General features: G+C 36.5%; 1 protein-coding gene across 5 annotated transcripts in view; it reads right to left on the bottom strand.

The window, feature by feature from the left end:
• The window catches only part of Ipcef1 (interaction protein for cytohesin exchange factors 1), a 166,012-nt gene that overhangs the window by 81,032 nt on the left and 67,324 nt on the right, over positions 1 to 17,656 (bottom strand). The window lies entirely within an intron of this gene.

Here is a 17,656-nt window from a genome sequence, read left to right as displayed (position 1 = left end):
AGGAGCAAAGGAAAATTAAAAAAAAATACAAATGGTCAATGTTTAAACATTAGTAGTAAAATAAGTACAAAATAAAATAACATGATTCATTTGAATCTTTGAGATTGCCAAAAAAATTAAGTGGTAGACACTACACTCGAGGAGATAGAGGCACACTGTGAATAATGTGCTCTCTCACGTGTTGTTTAGTGTCAAATGATCACAGCCTCTCTGGAGCACAGTTTGTCAAGGTGACAACAATGATGACAATTGTAACTGACACTCACTGAACCTTATGACATGCCATGAACTGTGTTCAGCATGACCATGCCAAATATGAAAAGAGTTTTGTAATATATTATTAATTTTAAAAATAAGTTAAAATTATGGTGGTTCACACCTATAATCCCAGCACTCAGGAGGCTGAGGCAGAAGCAACATCACTGCAAGGCCAGCCTGGGCTATAGAGCAAGACCCTGTCTTAGAAAAAAAAAAAAGTACTGAGTGATCTCACTCACTCTGTGTCATAAAAGTATAATTTTACTCACACCCACAGCCATACATTAGTGTATTAGGAGAAAATAGACTGAATATATTTCCAGAAAAATGTCTATAGCAATTATCTAGGGAATTGGAATGACCAGTAATTTATTTTCATTCTCCTATGCATCTATTTTCTACAGTAAGCTTTTATTCACAGCATAATAATGTAAATATTTTATTGGCTCCTTATGAGCATGTACTTTTAGTGTCCATTGATTGAGAGAGTATGTTATAAGCAAAAATTAGTTTAAAACAGCAGCACTTTTAGGTAAAGAAGGAAATATACTGTAGAAGTTAAGAGTAAACACTTTGGATTGAACTAGGGTAGGTGTGAATCTCAGTTTGGCAATTAACTAATCATATGAAACCCTGGGCAGATAACTGATATTTTCTGACCTGCCTCGGGACACCCATCCATGAAATGGGATAGTGGCATTTCTTTCTTATGTTAGATGAAGATTAAATGACATGTTTTTATAATGCTCACAGCAAGAATAACAGATAATAAATTGTTTTATCATTATAAAACATACTCATTAAATTTAGCATTTGTTAAAAATCAACTATGTATAAATAATATATAAACTATCCCTGTAAAACCTTTCCTCACTCTACCCAGATGACTAATTGGCCCCTCCCAGTAATAATATGATAGATAACTTTATTATGTTTATTAAGCAGGTGCTAAGTGCCAAAACCACTAATGATTTTTAAGTATCTTGTGACATAATTGCCAGAGTCATCTTTGAATAATGTAGTATTAGTCCCACTTCTTTTTTCTTGTGTTTTTTAATAGCATGTATTAATTGTACAAAGGATATTAACCCCACTGTGAGATGAGGAAATCTAGGCCATGTAAATGAGGAAGGTAGTAAAAGGTGTCTGAATTCCAGTGTGGACTTCGAGCCTGTTCTCTTAGCCACTACAAGTACCAGCCTGACTCTCCTATGTTTCCCACAGGGCGTTGTTCATAAATAACTCCACAACAACCACGGTGTTTTACCAGGATTCTGTGAACCTGTCTGTCACCCTGGTTGGACAATAAGGATGTTGAAGACAATGGCCATGACCCCGTCTTCTGTGCACACCACTGCCTAGCCCAGTGAAGAGCAAGGGTCAGGCGAAAACATTAAAATGATTTTTTTAACTAATAGACCACACCCTCAGAGTACTTTACTTCAGTGCAGTTCTCAGTCCCTTCACTCAGACAGAAAGAAACCAAGCCCAGAATTGACAGGAGATACTGGAAAGCCAGGATACAATATTCCTTCCTACTTCCTCTTAGCTCTGTCGTTTATGGAAAATCACTGTAGGAGCCACTGGTATTCATCCTTCCTTGGATGCTGAGGACTCTTGCTTTTGTGCATATTTTGTGTGCCTGATTTCATCCTAACTCTCTCTTGAGGGTGTCCACTATGTTAAGGGTGTCCATGGCCTGAGCCATCGCCACCACCCTACTTGGGGCACTGGCACTCTTTCTTCTGGACCACTGGAAGAGCATCCTAGCCAATGTCCTCATTTGTTTCTGACCCATAGCAATGTTCTTTTCAATGAACATCTGAATGTTCCGTTCTTTCCTTAAATCCATGCAATGAACACTGGTCTTGAAACAGAGATCAAAATCCTGAAAATCTCCAAAGAAGGTTCAGTGCCATCTGCTTATGACTTCTCAGGACCTTTCTTAAATGGATTCTATGTCTCTTTTTCTCCAACTCTCTGATTCACTTGCCTTTAAAAAAAATTCTTTAACATATTTCTCCTAATCTCAAAACCTTTGTACATGCTTTTCTTCAACAGTTTCTCCCCAAGATGACTTATACCATCTAATCATTCATCCCTTTGATGAAACGTCACTTAGTCCAGAAAACCTGCCCTAATCCTAGTGAGATGAATCACCTTTTACACACTGCAATAGAACCTTGTCTTTATTCATAGACTTACCCATCATTGTAGTGAATGGTTAAGTTTATGCAATTGGTTCTTCACTAATTCCTCAATATAATAAAATCTACCTGTGTCTTGTCTTGGTCATGTTTACTGCTATGTCTCAAGACTTGTATAGGGTAATTCAATAAATATTTGCTGAATGAATGAATTAAGTAAGCAAATAATAAAATCACCCAACTATCTATGAGTTTCCATAAAGAAAACCTATGAATTCCAATTTTTTTTGTAGATTATCACCATCATGAAATCTCTCTCCCAATCTTTAGGATATGGAAATGCAAGCATGCTGATGCCAGGCTTCCTTCAGTCAGAGTGAAGGGGGAGAAATAATAGGCAATATTTGGCATGGGACAGAAGGGTAAGTGAACAGCTAGGGATGTATATGTCTTTGTGGAGGTCATGAGAAATTGGTTCATGATTCTTGGAGCTGTTTTACTGAAGTGGTTGGCATATATGAAAGCTGAATTGTCACAAAGATGACTCAGAGATAATTTAGGGCAGAAGAATCAAACCAACCTAAGCTCAAGTTGTATTTCTCCTTTTCCATACAAACCATATAACCATAATCAGGACAAACTGGGAAGACAGTATAAAGACACTTGCTTATTGTTTACACAGTGGGAACTTGCTCACACAGCCAAGTTAGAAATTGCATGGTGTTCATGTGTTGATAAACTAGCTTCAAAATTTTGATGAATGCGTATATTCAAATATAGCACACAATAAAAGCAGCTTATGAAAAATAATAATGCTAGCAAAAGTGTTTTGAAAGTAGTTGTTTTTGCATTCCCAACCCTTCCTGAAAATGTCTATCTAAGCAAAGTGCCTAGAAGAAGAACAGTTAATGGAAGAAATAACATTTATTGATATGTCTCAATAAATAAATTTTTATCAAAAATTTAAAATTGTAAAACAGCCTAATGGCAGTGTAAGAAAACACTTATATATATCAAAAAATCACCAACTCTTTGTCTTTCACAAAATTAAAGAAACACCTAGCTGAGCTGTCTGTTGATCACTAAAAGTAATTGTGTGACAGATCACCATGTGCTATTTGGCGTATACTTGGAACAGATTCAAAAGGTTGCTCCAACCCAATGCGTTTATTTCTGTGAAAAATATTTCTAAGCCCTTCTATATATAAAAACCAATAATTGGATTAGAAATAGTTTGGAACTCTCTCATTCCACCAATAAATAATATTCATTCATGAATACTTTCCATAGTTAGGGAACAAAGACTCATCCATGCTACTAAGTAATCTATATTCAATAAAAATATTCAGCCCTTTTACTTAACACTATGGATCAAAGTGGGTAACATATTCATGTTATTTGTTAAATTATCTACCAATAATAATAGTAATTATAATTCACTCCAAGTAAAATTGGTCTGCTTAAATAATTATGCCATCAAAAATTTTTACTTAATTTCAATTTAAATTTATATTCTTCTAGCATAGATGTATGACAGAATTACCAACAGAAGATTTTCAAGCATAAAAGTATTTTGCAATTAAATAAAAATCCAAGGGATAGTGAAATAAAAATTTGAGTTCCAAGAAAAAAAGAACAATGTAAAATTTACAAATCATAAAGATCACTTTTTAAAAAAAAAATGGAACTTATCAAGTCTCTGTGTTAGTTATTTTGCACAGGTAACCATCAAGATGTGAAATATGAAAAAAAATCTTATCTATTTGTATGATGAATATCTTAGGTGACAATTTTTTTTCTTTTTCCTGTACTGAGGTTTGAACTCAGCATCTTATGCTTGCTAGGCAGGGACTCTACCACTTAAGCCACACTCCCAGCCCTTTTCCACTTTAGCTATTCTTCAGGTAGAGTCTCATATTTTTCCCCAGGCCAGCCTGGACAGCAATCCTATTTACACCTCCTGCATAGCTGTGATGATAGGTTCATGCAAAACACCCAGCTTATTGGTTGAGAGGGAGTCTCAATAACTTATCACCCTAGGGTTCATGAACCCCATCCTCCAGTCTCCACCTCCTAAGTACAGGAGTGAATCACCATGCCCAGCTTATATGACAATTTAAAGTATAAGGGGATCTACAGGACTTGCAAGTTATTTTATGAGTTTACAACCATAGTAGTGTTTCAACACAACTGCACTAAAGCATGTGGAGTAGAGAGAGATATAGATGTTTGAATCCCAACTCTGCCATTTGTTAAATGTGGAAACTTATGAAATTTACTTAATTTCTCTGACTACCAGATGGCTCATCTGTTAAACAGAAATAACAATAAACACTCAGAGGGCTTTGTGAAAACTAAATGGAATATCACATGGAAAACACACAGGGCACACTGAATACTCAGTAGGGAGTAGCAATTACCTGGAATGGGAGCAATTGTCTAGAAATGGCTTTGTTATACAAAACTATTCTTCTGAGTGGAATTAGCACACAGCTAAGAGGCTCAGGCAAGTATGATAACAGGTTCCATCAAATAAAATAGCTTTCACACTTCAAGGTTGATTAAACTCCCTAGCTGGCTCTTCCAGTAACATTGCTGGGGCCTCATTTCAGAGTTTAAGGGAGTATTTTTCCCATTCACATTCATAACAATTTTCTTCTTTAAAAATCAACTTCTTAAGCATGACCACATGAGACATAGGCAAACTAAAGAAGTCATTCATATTTTTAATTTTGTGAAATAAATACACTGCATTTCTGATAATCTCTGAACTTAAAATAGAAAACATATTTCATTATCAAATAAATAACACATTTAACTTCAAAGAGGAGATTTTTCTTCATGTGTGCAAATAAAGAATCATTCTATTTTGTTTTAGGTGCAAACAAAATATGTGTCTCTTAAACCAAGTGTCTTATAGAAGCTTTAGAAATTGTTTGGCAAATTAAGTAGAAACATGTACCATAGTTCTATATTATTTTAAAACCAGAATATAAATTAAGAATGTTGCTGGTCAACAAATGTTCTATTGATAAAGGCCACTATAACATATATTTTTAAGCATCTTAAGAAAACAAATTCATTAGAGGGACTTATACGTTGAGTTGATCCAGAAACAATGGAATAACAATGGTTTTGATTATTCCCTGATAGACATTATAAACAGTTCAATAAATTCCAAGCCTAGTGTTTTAATGATTTTTAAAAGAAGACAATTTTGATTTAGAGATGATTTTCCAATTGAAATGTAACAGGGCTGGGTTTATTCTCTTTTCCCCAGGGCCTTTGACCACATAACTCTGAACTAACACTTTCTATAGATTAATTCACAACTTTCTTTCCTCTCAAATTACAGTTGTAGCATTTGACAAGGCCTTTAGCAGAGCAAAAAGTGTATTTATAGAAATTCCATAAACATAGACAAATAATGTGCATTTTTGTTAAAAAGGAAATCAGAGCTAAAGAGGAAACAGAAATCAACGGTCCTTCTTGGGCAGAAGTCTCCATCATCAAAAAGTATGTACTATACCATGTACAAATGTACATCTTCACTAACAATGAGACGTTGATAAGCGAGCCCCTGTGGCTCAATGAGTATCCATCATAATCACACCATGGAAAGCAGAAGAGAAAAATTCACCTGGGCTCACACATCAATGCAAAGGACATGAAATGACCCACTAGTTTTGTCAGCTAGCAGGAGATCTCCCTTGTCAAGCAGAGCAGGAGAGAAGGAAGCAGAATGCAGGATGCCCTCCATGCATACAGTGATGGGGGTGGGGGGTGGCTGGGAATTGTGACTTTCTCCAGGTAACTGATGAAGAAGAAAATGGTTCTGTCCAAATTATCTCAAGCTTTTTTTCTTTTTGGTATAAGCTTTCTCATTCTGATTTCAATCTACTTTTCTTCTTCATTATCTTTTCCACTCATTTTGCTGAATTTCTTTCATGCTCTCTCCACTTTGATGATGAATTGACAGATGGTTTAAAAACCACAGTTAAAAAAAAAACAGGAAAACTGTGGTGCTTAAAATTACTTTATTTTCAACATCATTAAAATCCAGGAATACACCATCTGAGGGGACTGGCAGACCCTGTCCTTCCTTCTCCTCCATACATCCCACAGAAGCTATCTGTCTTAACAATCCCACAAATCTAAGGAGATAAAACCTGCTTTTAATCAGTGACAATCTTTGCTCCCAGCAGACCGGTTCACCATAGTAACAACCAGGTGGCAAACTGCAAGTGTTCTCCAACTCTCTGCCTCCTTTATCCCCTGGGGGAAGCTGCCAACATAAATGGGCATAGTCCTCTGGGACACATGAACCTCCTTTGAGGTGCTCAAAAACAGGGGTCTCCTGATCTGCTACATGTTCCTGGAAGTCCAAGCTCCTAAGATTGTGGTCTACTCCCACACCCAGCCTTAGGCTGAGGCAAGGGAGGACGTGGGCCAAGCCTATGTGTCGTCAGATGTTTCCACAATCACCCAGAGCCTGGATCTGGCCTTTCCTTTCACCAGGGCATGGAGTTGAGCAGATGCCCAGAAGAACTCTGGGACTCATTTTCATGGAGTTGACTTTGTCCTGTGATTGTCTTAACTCCCATGACACCAGCCTGGTGAACAATGGTTTTTGCTGGCTCTCCAGAATAGGGCTAGCACTCAAATTATTGATATAGGCAGGATCCCTCAAAAAACCATATTTACACTATCCCCCAAACAAATCCACACACATACATACATTCCCACACCCATAAACATACCCTAGTGGCAGCCCTTGTTCACCAATGCAGATAAAACTTATAGTTACTTCTTGCTTCCCCTACACCAGCGCCAGATCCAAAAGACTTAGGAACTAGTTACTCTAAGATACAAATTAACTGTGTGCTTAGGTCCTATTTCAAGGATTTGTAATGGAGTGTCTTCAAATGATGGGACTGGCCCCAAGCTCTAAACATGTAAGGAAAGAGTCTATGGTGAAGGTCTATGGTGAAGCTACAGGAGGCATTGTTGACCTCTAGGCAAGTCACCAATTATTAGACCCACGATCGCCTTCCCCACTAGCACACCCTGCATCCTACCAGGTCCCTACTGTGGTGACCCCTAAGTAACAACACCTGATCATCTCATGCAGCACAGATGCTGTGCTCTAAGATGGGTCAATATGGCAATGATGGCCCTTCCCTTTCTGCAATATACAATCCTAGATTCCTCCATATGAATGATAGTCATATTTTCTCTCTATGGAAGACAGCATGTTTTTCTTCCTGGTCAAATCCAGACAGCACGTACACTGCTCTCAGGCAGCCAATCACTGTAATTCAGCCATCCCAAACCATTTTTGACCACTCTTTCCACTGATAGATATCCCCAACATAGCAGAAACCTGTACATTGGACCATCACTGGCTAGAAGGAGGCCAGAAAAAGGAAAGTGTTTATAAAAATTGTCAATGGCTTGGATGTATTGTTCTGGAATTGAAGCCATAAATTCTTTTGTCTGGCAGTCCTTTTATTAGGAAAGAACCCATTATTAGGCTTTATGATTTTGTAAAGGTGGTGCCCTCGGCCTGGTCAGACAGGAAAAGTAGAGACCATCAGGAGCTAAACCACTGCACATGATCACAGGCTGAAAGGCCGCCTTTGTCAAGATAGGGCAACTCCTCCTGGAAGCCTCTGGAAACCCAAACTTCTAAGACTTTCAGAATGATATTTGGTGGGGTTACTGCAAAGTATTTTGATCTCCACAGCAACTCTGCAAAGTAAGAGTACTGTGGTTTTACAGATGAAGAAACTGGTGTACTGAGCAGGTAGACCAACTAGTTAACAAAGTAGCAAATTATATTTGAACTTGGGTCTTCAAATTCCAAGCCCAGCGCCCTTTTGTCACTGCCAGTACTGTCTCTTACGTAATCTTTGCCTTTTCCAATTATCCTTAGCAGCTTAGTTTATCTACAAACAGTGAATTTTAATACGTTCTTGCAGAATGAATGAATCCATAATTCTCCTGGATAATCCAGACCAGACATAGAGTAAGCACCTAATAAATATCTGTTGACTTATGTTGACCTTTTCCTCTACTTTCAGACAAGTCAGAATGGGCGTGCTATTTGCCTTATGTTGACAATTGAAAAGGTACTGAATGTGACTCACAGTTATCATGTGGCTGTGAAAGCTACATGTGGGATCACAGGTCCCTGGGTGGAGTAAAAGATCTCCTCAGCAGGGTATACAGCTCCTGAAAAGGGGGCACTGGAGAACCAAACAGCTTGCTCTGGAATTATACATCATTGCCAAAGCTTCCTTCAGAAATTATGTGGGGCTGACTTCCTGGTTGGAATCCTAAACAGGCAGGGTACTACTCTGAGGCTTCCATCACTATCACCCTACTAACAACACAGCCATAGGAACCTAAATTTTGAATGCTAACAATTGTGTGTTAGTTTCTCCTAAACTTCTAAAGCAAGAGTGAGACACAAAGCCAAGACACACCTTTTTATTCTTCAGGAAGAACTGTTCCATTAAATTAAAGATACTATTAACTATTTCCAAAATTGAGATTTTTAAAAAAATATAATCCACAAAATCTAATGTCTTCCAGAATGGATTAGGTTGAGATGGAATCATAGCATGTAGGCACAGAGACACCTAGAGGAAAAATGTGTAAGTGCACTATTTAGCTTGGTCTCTGTAATCTGTAGTTTTACAGATTAAAAACATCATTTGATTCTATAATTTTCCATCTATTTTATCTCAATAAAACATTTCTTGAACTACTAAAATAATAAACCCAGAAATCTGAATTTTACAAAGAACATTCTGTGTTTATTCCTCATGGAAGTGGCAGTTATTTTGTTTTTAGTTAGATGCTTACTGAATAGTCCCAAGAGGAAGCACAGAAATTAACAGAGCAGGTTGTAATTGACCAACCCATTTAGTTCACCTTTCTCTGAACATTTATGCTTATATTTTGTTTCCATCTCTGTATAGACATTGTGTGTGGGACTTTCCATTTGTCTATGGGTTGTTTTATTTTTGCTTTTTATTAGGTGAAGCCAAAGGCGTTTATTTTCCAGACGACTTCCTGTGGTCCACCCACTCCCTCCCATAATCACTTTCTAGCTCCCCTCACCTACTCACTGCTATGCTTCACCTTCAGTTTACATCTGCCTCTCACTTCATGACTTAGGTAAATTCATCTGACCTCAAAAGTAATTATTAGCACAAAATATAAGGAGTCAACTATTTTTCTCTACCTCCACAATACTAATCTATGGCTGTGTCAAAAGTTCAGATTAGAAATTGCTTTTAACTAAATAAATACCTTTAATTGCAATTTATTCAAACTCATGGGCTCAAGCTCATAAGATTTTATTCTATTTATTGATTTTTGAAACAAACTCTTGCAATTTGGCCCAGACCTTATGGCCTTAAGGAACCTTCCTGCCTAAGCCTCCCAAGTAGCTGAGAGATTACAAGTACATGCAACAGTACCCAGCTTAGCTCATAGAACTTTTATTTTATTTTATTATTTCTTATGGTGATGCACATAGAACCCAAGGCCTTGCACATGCTAGGCAAGTACTCCACCACTGAGCTACACCCCCAGCACTACTTATAGGAATGTAGATCTGAAAGAGGAACAGGTGCTCTAGTGAACCCAGACTGACATTTCAAAGTCCAAATATTCTGAGACTGCCATGCAAACAGGGCCAGACCTTGGGGGTGTGCCCAGGAGGATGAAATGTCATAAGGAGGAGACTTCTGTATTAGATTCACAATTTGCTTGCAATTAATTTTTAATTATGCTTTCAATAAGAATCAACTTTCAGTTTTTAATTAATCACCAATAATCTCAGTAGTATTTATTAAAAATATTGTCATTTCCCCCATTGGCTCTCAACATAAAGGAAAAGCTTAATAAGTAATAATGAACTAAATTTAAGAATTTCCATTCACCAAAAGATAACATCAGGGATTGTAAAATTAAAATAACAAATGAAAAAAGATATATACCATACATATAACCTGCACAAGGATATATGTCCAGAATATAAGAACTATAAGTCAACAAGAAACAGTAGAGAATCCAAGAAGAAAACAAAAAAAAAAAACCTTTTGAAACCATTTTCCAAAGAAGATAATCAATTAGCCTATGTACTCAGAGAAATACAAGGTAAGACACATGAAGTGTCATTAAACATCTACCAAAACAGTGAAATTTTAAAAACTGGCAATTCCAAGTGTGAGCAAGAGCATTCAGCCAATGAAAACTCTCAAATACTGCTGGGAGGGAACTATTTTGTAAAACTGTCGATGTCCACTAACATTGATCAAATGCTCAAGCTATGACTCATAATGTTACTTAATGTATATGTGTATCATAAGTATGTGTGTGAACAGTGAAAACATGTATACGACTGTGTCTAGCAGCTTTATTAATAGCCAGACTATTAAAAACAACCGAATTTCAATAGGAAAGTGAATAAATAAGTTATGATCTAGTTGTACAATGAACCACTTAGCAATAAAAACAGAAAAAAACTACTTGTATGCACAGTGACATAACGTTGAGAGAAGCCAAACACAAAAAGAATATAAACTTTATGGTTGCATTTATATAAAATAATAAAATAGGCAAAACGAGATCCCAGTGTTCAGGGAAGTATACCTGGGTCTTGAAATTGCAAAGGAATGCAAGGACAACATTGTGACCACAAATGGCAGGAGAGAAGGATGTCTGTCAGGGATTATTTATCAGAAGGCACTAAAGAGGTGACCTGGGATCCAACCGCATTCCTTTTCTTAAGTAGTAGTTATAAGAGTTTAGTTTTACAATAAATCACGAGCTGTTCAAATTTGTTTCCTGCACCCCTCCGTATGCCTGTTACATTTCACAATAAAAGCTGCTTTAAAAGACAAGCAGCAGTAATGTTATCTGAATGAGGACAAACAGAAAAGCAAATGAATATGGGAGGCTAAAAATGAAAAGGTAGAAACAGATACCCAGGGAAACACACCAATAATATCTGAAATATGAAATCGAGGGCAAAATATAACAATGAAAGAAGACAGGTGCTGTAGATTGTTTAAAATATAACGTCAGAAAATATAGCTTGCATAGACATATAATATATTGCCTTAAAATATATTAAGCAACCATGACTCATTAGTCACAGAACTGGAGCAATATATAAAGAACTCAGCAGTTATAGAACAACTCTCAGAAATCAATATCTTAAGCAGACAATAAGCAAACAGAGGTATGGATGACACATTTAGTAAATTCAGATTATGGGTGTGTAGAACTCCATAGTTGATAGCAGAGAACACACACTCATTTCATGGTTTTCATTGACAAAGCACTGTATTTCAAAGGAAGTCTTGATAAATTTCAGACTTGATTTAATAGTGAGTGTGTTTCCTGGTTACAATTCATTAAATTTAAAAAACAATAACAAAAGATTCGTTATATCTGCAAATAATCTCACATTACCAAACATATTTGGATTAAAAAATACAATAAATGAGAAATATTCAGAATATATCATCATTGAAAATACATGATGAAATTTTAGGAAGATGATAGAAGCATTTTTAGAGGAAAAACTTATTTTTCATATACATTTATCAAAAGGGAAGAAGAAATAAAAGCAAATAAGCTCAACACATGAAATAAGAACAATAATAAAACCACAAACCCAAGAATGAAATAATAAAAATAAAAGCAAAAATCAATGAAGAAATCTGTAGAGAAAATTAATAAAAACCGAAAGCTACTTCTGTGAGGGAAATTTAATAAACTCAAACTCTAGCGAGGCTGATGAAAGAGAAGAAAAATCAGATGCAAATAAAAGCTTTCTAGCTCTTAAGCTGCCAATTACTCAACCTATAATTGTTAACTCCAAAAGTCTCATTTGGATGCAGGTAAATAGTCAAGAAAAAAATCTAATAATATAGATTGTCTGATTCTGCAGCCTTGCTTTCCTTTTAAAAAAAACAACAAAATATTCTTCGTCTGAGTGAGCTTATATTTTCACATATAGGCCAGAGGAAGTAAAATTAGTAGAAAAAATTATTCAGGAAATCAGAAAATTATTTACCCCATAATTTTTTGGCATAATAGCATTTAAAAGCTATTCTAACAATTAAGGACAATTATACAGACTCAAGACTCAAAATGAAACAAATAGGAAAAATACTGTCAGGCTACAGACTGCCACTTTCTTATACCTACTAATCCCAAGGCCGTCAAGCCTCCGTTTCTTAATGCTCACCAGAAGAGTCTTTTATTTTGACACTTAATCATTTTATCTGACCAGCTGTTTTACTTCAAGAACTGCCTATTCCTCTACTCGTGGTATTGTCAGTTATGAGTCCTGCCTACCCAATACAGGAGCAAATACAGGGCTTAGGTTGATAAACCATTCATTCACACATTCATTCATCAAACATGGATAGCTGGCTGTATTCTAGCAGTATGGGGCCTTGTTCAATGCTGGACACAACAGATAAAACTTCCCAGCCTCACAGGGTTTATACTTCATGGGGGTAGACAGATGACTAACAAGAGGAATAATAAAATAAGTAATATGTTAGATAGAGATAACTGGAGAAAAAGTAGGGAGGAGTGTTTTAGAGGTTTGCCATTGTGAACATGTGAACAGTTGGGCAGGAATAGTCTCACTAAACAGCTAACATTTGAGAAAAGGTGTGCAGGAAGTGAGAAAGCAGTGGAGATCCAAGAGTGGGTCAATTCAGATCTAGTAAACAAGGCACAGTTCCCAAATTGAGATTGGAGTGCGTCTGGCCTGTGTGAGGCAAGGGCAATGGGAATGGAATGGATGGAGATGAGGCCAAGGGTATGGGAGGCCAAGCGGCTCATTAGTGGTCTTCTGAGCTGCTGTAGAAAACCTTAACTCTCACTGACATAAAGCAGGCAAAATTTGCAGGACTTGATTTGCAAACACGAGAGCTCTGGTTCCAGCACTGAGACCAGACTGAAGTCAAGAAAAGACATCAACCAAAAAAACAGTTAAGAGGCCACTGGAATAATCCAGACACGATCCAGACCATTGCTCTGATCCAGCAATGTCTTGGACCACAGCAGCCGTGTAAGAAATGGCTAAGAAGCATGTGGATCAAAGAACATACCCTCTATCACCATGACAGCTCAGAAAAGAGTACGTGAACCAAACCAAACCAGTCAGGAAATCCTGAGTATTGGGATTGAGACTTATCCCCTTTTTTCTGGGAATTTTAGCAATGAACGTTCAAACCTGGAGTTAGTGGTGGCTATCTTGGCTACCTAGGAGAGAAAAGATTGAGAATGAAGCCAAAATAGTAATGTGGGGGGGTGGGGGTGAGGGAATCTGCCATATGCCACAAAATGTTTAGCCAGACATGGAGCGGGAGGGGGTGGAGTGTGTGGTAAGGGAGGGGGTGGGGGCAGGGGGGAGAAATGAACCAAGCCTTGTATGCACATATGAATAATAAAAGAAAAATGAAAAAAAAAAATTAAAAAAAAAAAGAAATGTTTTGTGAAATTTCAGAATTTCAAATGTATACAGAGAACTCCAAAAGTTTACAGACAAGATAAAAAAGAATAAGAAATAAAGAGTCCAAGTGGCATCGGTGTTCTCATATGCAACACTACAGCAATGCCTGTGCAGTTCTTAGCGAGGATAAGTCTGTCCCTACAGCTCTATATTCATTCAAACACACAATTAAGAATGACAGCAAACGACGTTTCTAGAAAACATATTTACTGCTCATGAACCTATATGAAAATATTCCTTGGTAAAATACTTCAATCAATGAAATTTAAGGATTAAAACATGAGAAATAAGGAAGAAAACAATATGAAACTAAAATGTAGGAAAAACTGAGAATGTAATAAAAAATAAAAGTACAGAATAAATTAATCTATCAAAACTTCTCAAGTATACTTCTGAATTCAGTTCGATATCCCTTGAATTCATTTTGCAATCAATCCTTCTGTGCTTGAAGTTATATTTAATGTAATGTTATGGTTTTATTTAAAAAGAAACAAACAGTACTAATACAAATAAAATCTATAGACATATAGATGCATGAGGTGAAACTATTACGCTGCCTGTTGTTAGATACATCTATACCTTCATTAATTCCTTTTTACAATACTTGTTTTATTTGTTCCTATATAAAGCTGATAAGTAAAAAGTGTGAAATTAATTTTAAAATATTAAAATAACTTACCCAGTAAAGCACATTGGATTATATGTTTAATTGATTTAAGGAGGTTGTATAGAGATGACGAAGGCACAAATATCATCAAAGAAGAAATCACTACTGCTCTTTCTACGTGTAGCTTCTCTCCCCCCAAAGGCTACCCATGTATCCAGGAGAGACCCTGTGACCAGCTCTGCCCAAGGGTCTGACCAAGGTGATATGGGTCACGCCCTGTCTTGAGGAAGGTATGAGGGTTCTACACTGCGTTCCTGGTCATGGCAAACCTTGAAGCCACCTGTTCAGAAGAGGGTAGAGCTTAGACCTGCTGGCATCCCTGAGTAAGTATGTACAGCAGGGGGTCAGTCAGCAGTGAACATACAGCTTAGATAAGAAACAAAAGGTTATTGTAGTGAGCCACTGAGACATTAGGGTTAATTTCAACACAACCTCACCAAGCCTAACAAGAGCACTAGTGATTCATTAATTATTAACAGAAGCCTTTTCTAGATTAATTTAGTTCTGTTTCAGTTTTTCTTGTGTACGCTGCTATATACCCAAAGTGGTTAGTCCTCTTTCTTAACACGTTCGTTGGAAGGTGATTTTATTAGGGAAGGCATTGATGCCTCTACAGAGGATAATAATTAAATGAAAATGAAAATGTCTAGCAAGAAAAAAAAGCTTGTTTCTCTTTTCCATGTTTTCTCACTATCTACAAAAATTAAGTATAGACATTTTGTGGGGAAATGAGCTATTATTTCATTAAGGTTATGTGGAAATAACCTTAAAAAGATTTTGAGATTTTCAACTAACACTTTAATATTCTTGGAATTGTATTCTGCCACTCAGAAAGCTATATCCTTATTTTTGAAATAAAATATAAGAAAGCACAAATTTTTCTCACTAGGAAAAATAATAGCTCAAATGTTAACCTGTCTTCTACATAATTTGAAAAGTTCCAGATTCTGTTTTCAAAGAACACTCTCTATAAAAGTATACTTATCAGTATAATTATACTAATACTTCAGCTAGCTAATACTTCTCACTGTAACCCAGTTGTCCCCATTCCTGTGCACAAAAAACTCATTATGCACTTTCAAAGAAAAAAATATAGGGGGTCATCTATTATTTCACTGCCAGCATACAAGATTTTAACATAGAGATTATTTCCAAATAAGTTAAGAAATCTTTGGAGTCTGAGCTGTTTCAAGAGGGAATGAGACTTGGCCCCACACATTCTGTTCTGGAAAAGGTCCAATGACACCCTGAACCACTTGGTAATATAAATCAGAATTAGACAGGCCTTAGAACATAACTTCGACCATCACAGCAAAGAAAACAATAAAGGAAAACATATCCTTGTGCTCAAAATGCATTCACTAAAACTTCATAATAGTATCCAGCAGTGATATATCAAAATAATTAGACAAGCATTCTATACATAAGAATCCTGTAAAGAATTCAAAATAATAACGGGGCTAAAAATTTATATACATGTGATTGACAACTAAGTAGGAATTGTTTGCTCCCAGTACATACACTTGGACTGACAACTGTGGTTACAATTTATCAGTGACTAAATCGGCAAGATTCCTTCAGCGTTGCTTAATGACGCATTGCTAACGGGCATTTGCATCATCTGGAGGACATTTTACAATCCTACTATTTTCTTGAAGTCTTTCTCTTAAGTAAACAGATGACTTTGCTAAAAGGAGAAAACAGCATACCATAAAATTGCTCAACATACCTCTTTTGTCATAAAATCTGAGATACAGTGGTGTTTGGATGTATACAGAATAGCCTGTATGAGGTAATGAGAGAAAGATGGGAAATGAAGTCCGTAATGTGAAAGAAGTGCAGAGAGATGAAGTAAGACCCACCATATTGATTTAAGCAGAAAGCAGTGAAGAGTTTGAGCTTTGTCTTCATATTGGCTCCAGGTGGATCCAAGACAGCACGTAGCAAGTGAATAAGAATTTCTTTGGGAATGCAAAGAAATTATTATAAGGTTGAACCCTCTCTTCAAGGACAGAAACTTGGGAAATTAGTGCCAAATGTACAAAAGCCTCCAAAAGACACTGATGACAGCAGCACTCACCCCTAGCACTGCAAGTGCCTGATCATGTACCAGACATAGTTCTAAGACCTGTATCTATAATTAACTCTTTAAATCCTTTTACCAGTTGTGGGAGGTACTATCACTTACTCTATTAAAGGAGTGAGGAAAATCAATAATAAAAGGCAAGTAGTGTGCCCAAGGTCCCACACTAATAAGTGTGTCAAACACAATATTAAAACCCAAGCCACCTGAATTCAGAGCCTGCCATCTTCACCACTATGCTAAGCCTCTGATTTTTTCAAGGAAAAAAAATTTCTTTAATACTTGCCAAAATTAAATTATCCAATTTAGTCTTTGGTGGATAAAGCCACATATCAACTTACATAAAGTGTAAAGTTTTATTTTATAAGGGACTATGGAGCCCATCTAAGCCAGTCTTGCAATCAGGGAGTTCCTGATTGCAAGCATACCTTTTCTCTTAACAAGCCAGGCTCTGACTAGATACCTTTCATGATGAGGAGGCCCCTAATCTAAGTATTTTGTTACAAAAAAGTACTTGACAACCTTTGAAGACAGTAAAATCTCCCATTTTTGTCAATACATTTTGCAAGCCATTAATGAAAGGTATGAATATGAAAAATATCACTTAAAATTGCTCAATAAAACATCTAATTTATAGTAAATAAAGCATTCTTTATCAAAGAAGGCAAAGTGGAAATCATATTGACTGTCTCACAAAAAGTGTGTATTTTTTTATGTATGTTGAAAGAATAGAACTATGTATTTTTGGAGACATCTGAAAACTAAGCTTTGGTATGCACCAAAACTAATTTTCAGGTCAATGGGTTGGAAAACCAGGACAAAGGATTTTAATACCTATAGAAAGAAAAGGAGAATGGCAAAGGTCATCAAAAAGCAGGATGGTGACCAGTAAGTCATGAGTAACAAGGTTTCAAGCATAACACCAACACAACTGAAAGAGGTAGAGA

This window comes from Castor canadensis, chromosome 1 (genome assembly GCF_047511655.1).
Source record: "Castor canadensis chromosome 1, mCasCan1.hap1v2, whole genome shotgun sequence".
In the NCBI taxonomy this organism is placed as follows: domain Eukaryota; kingdom Metazoa; phylum Chordata; class Mammalia; order Rodentia; family Castoridae; genus Castor; species Castor canadensis.
Note: the sequence above shows the minus strand (reverse complement) of the source record. Positions and strands in the feature narration are given on the sequence as shown.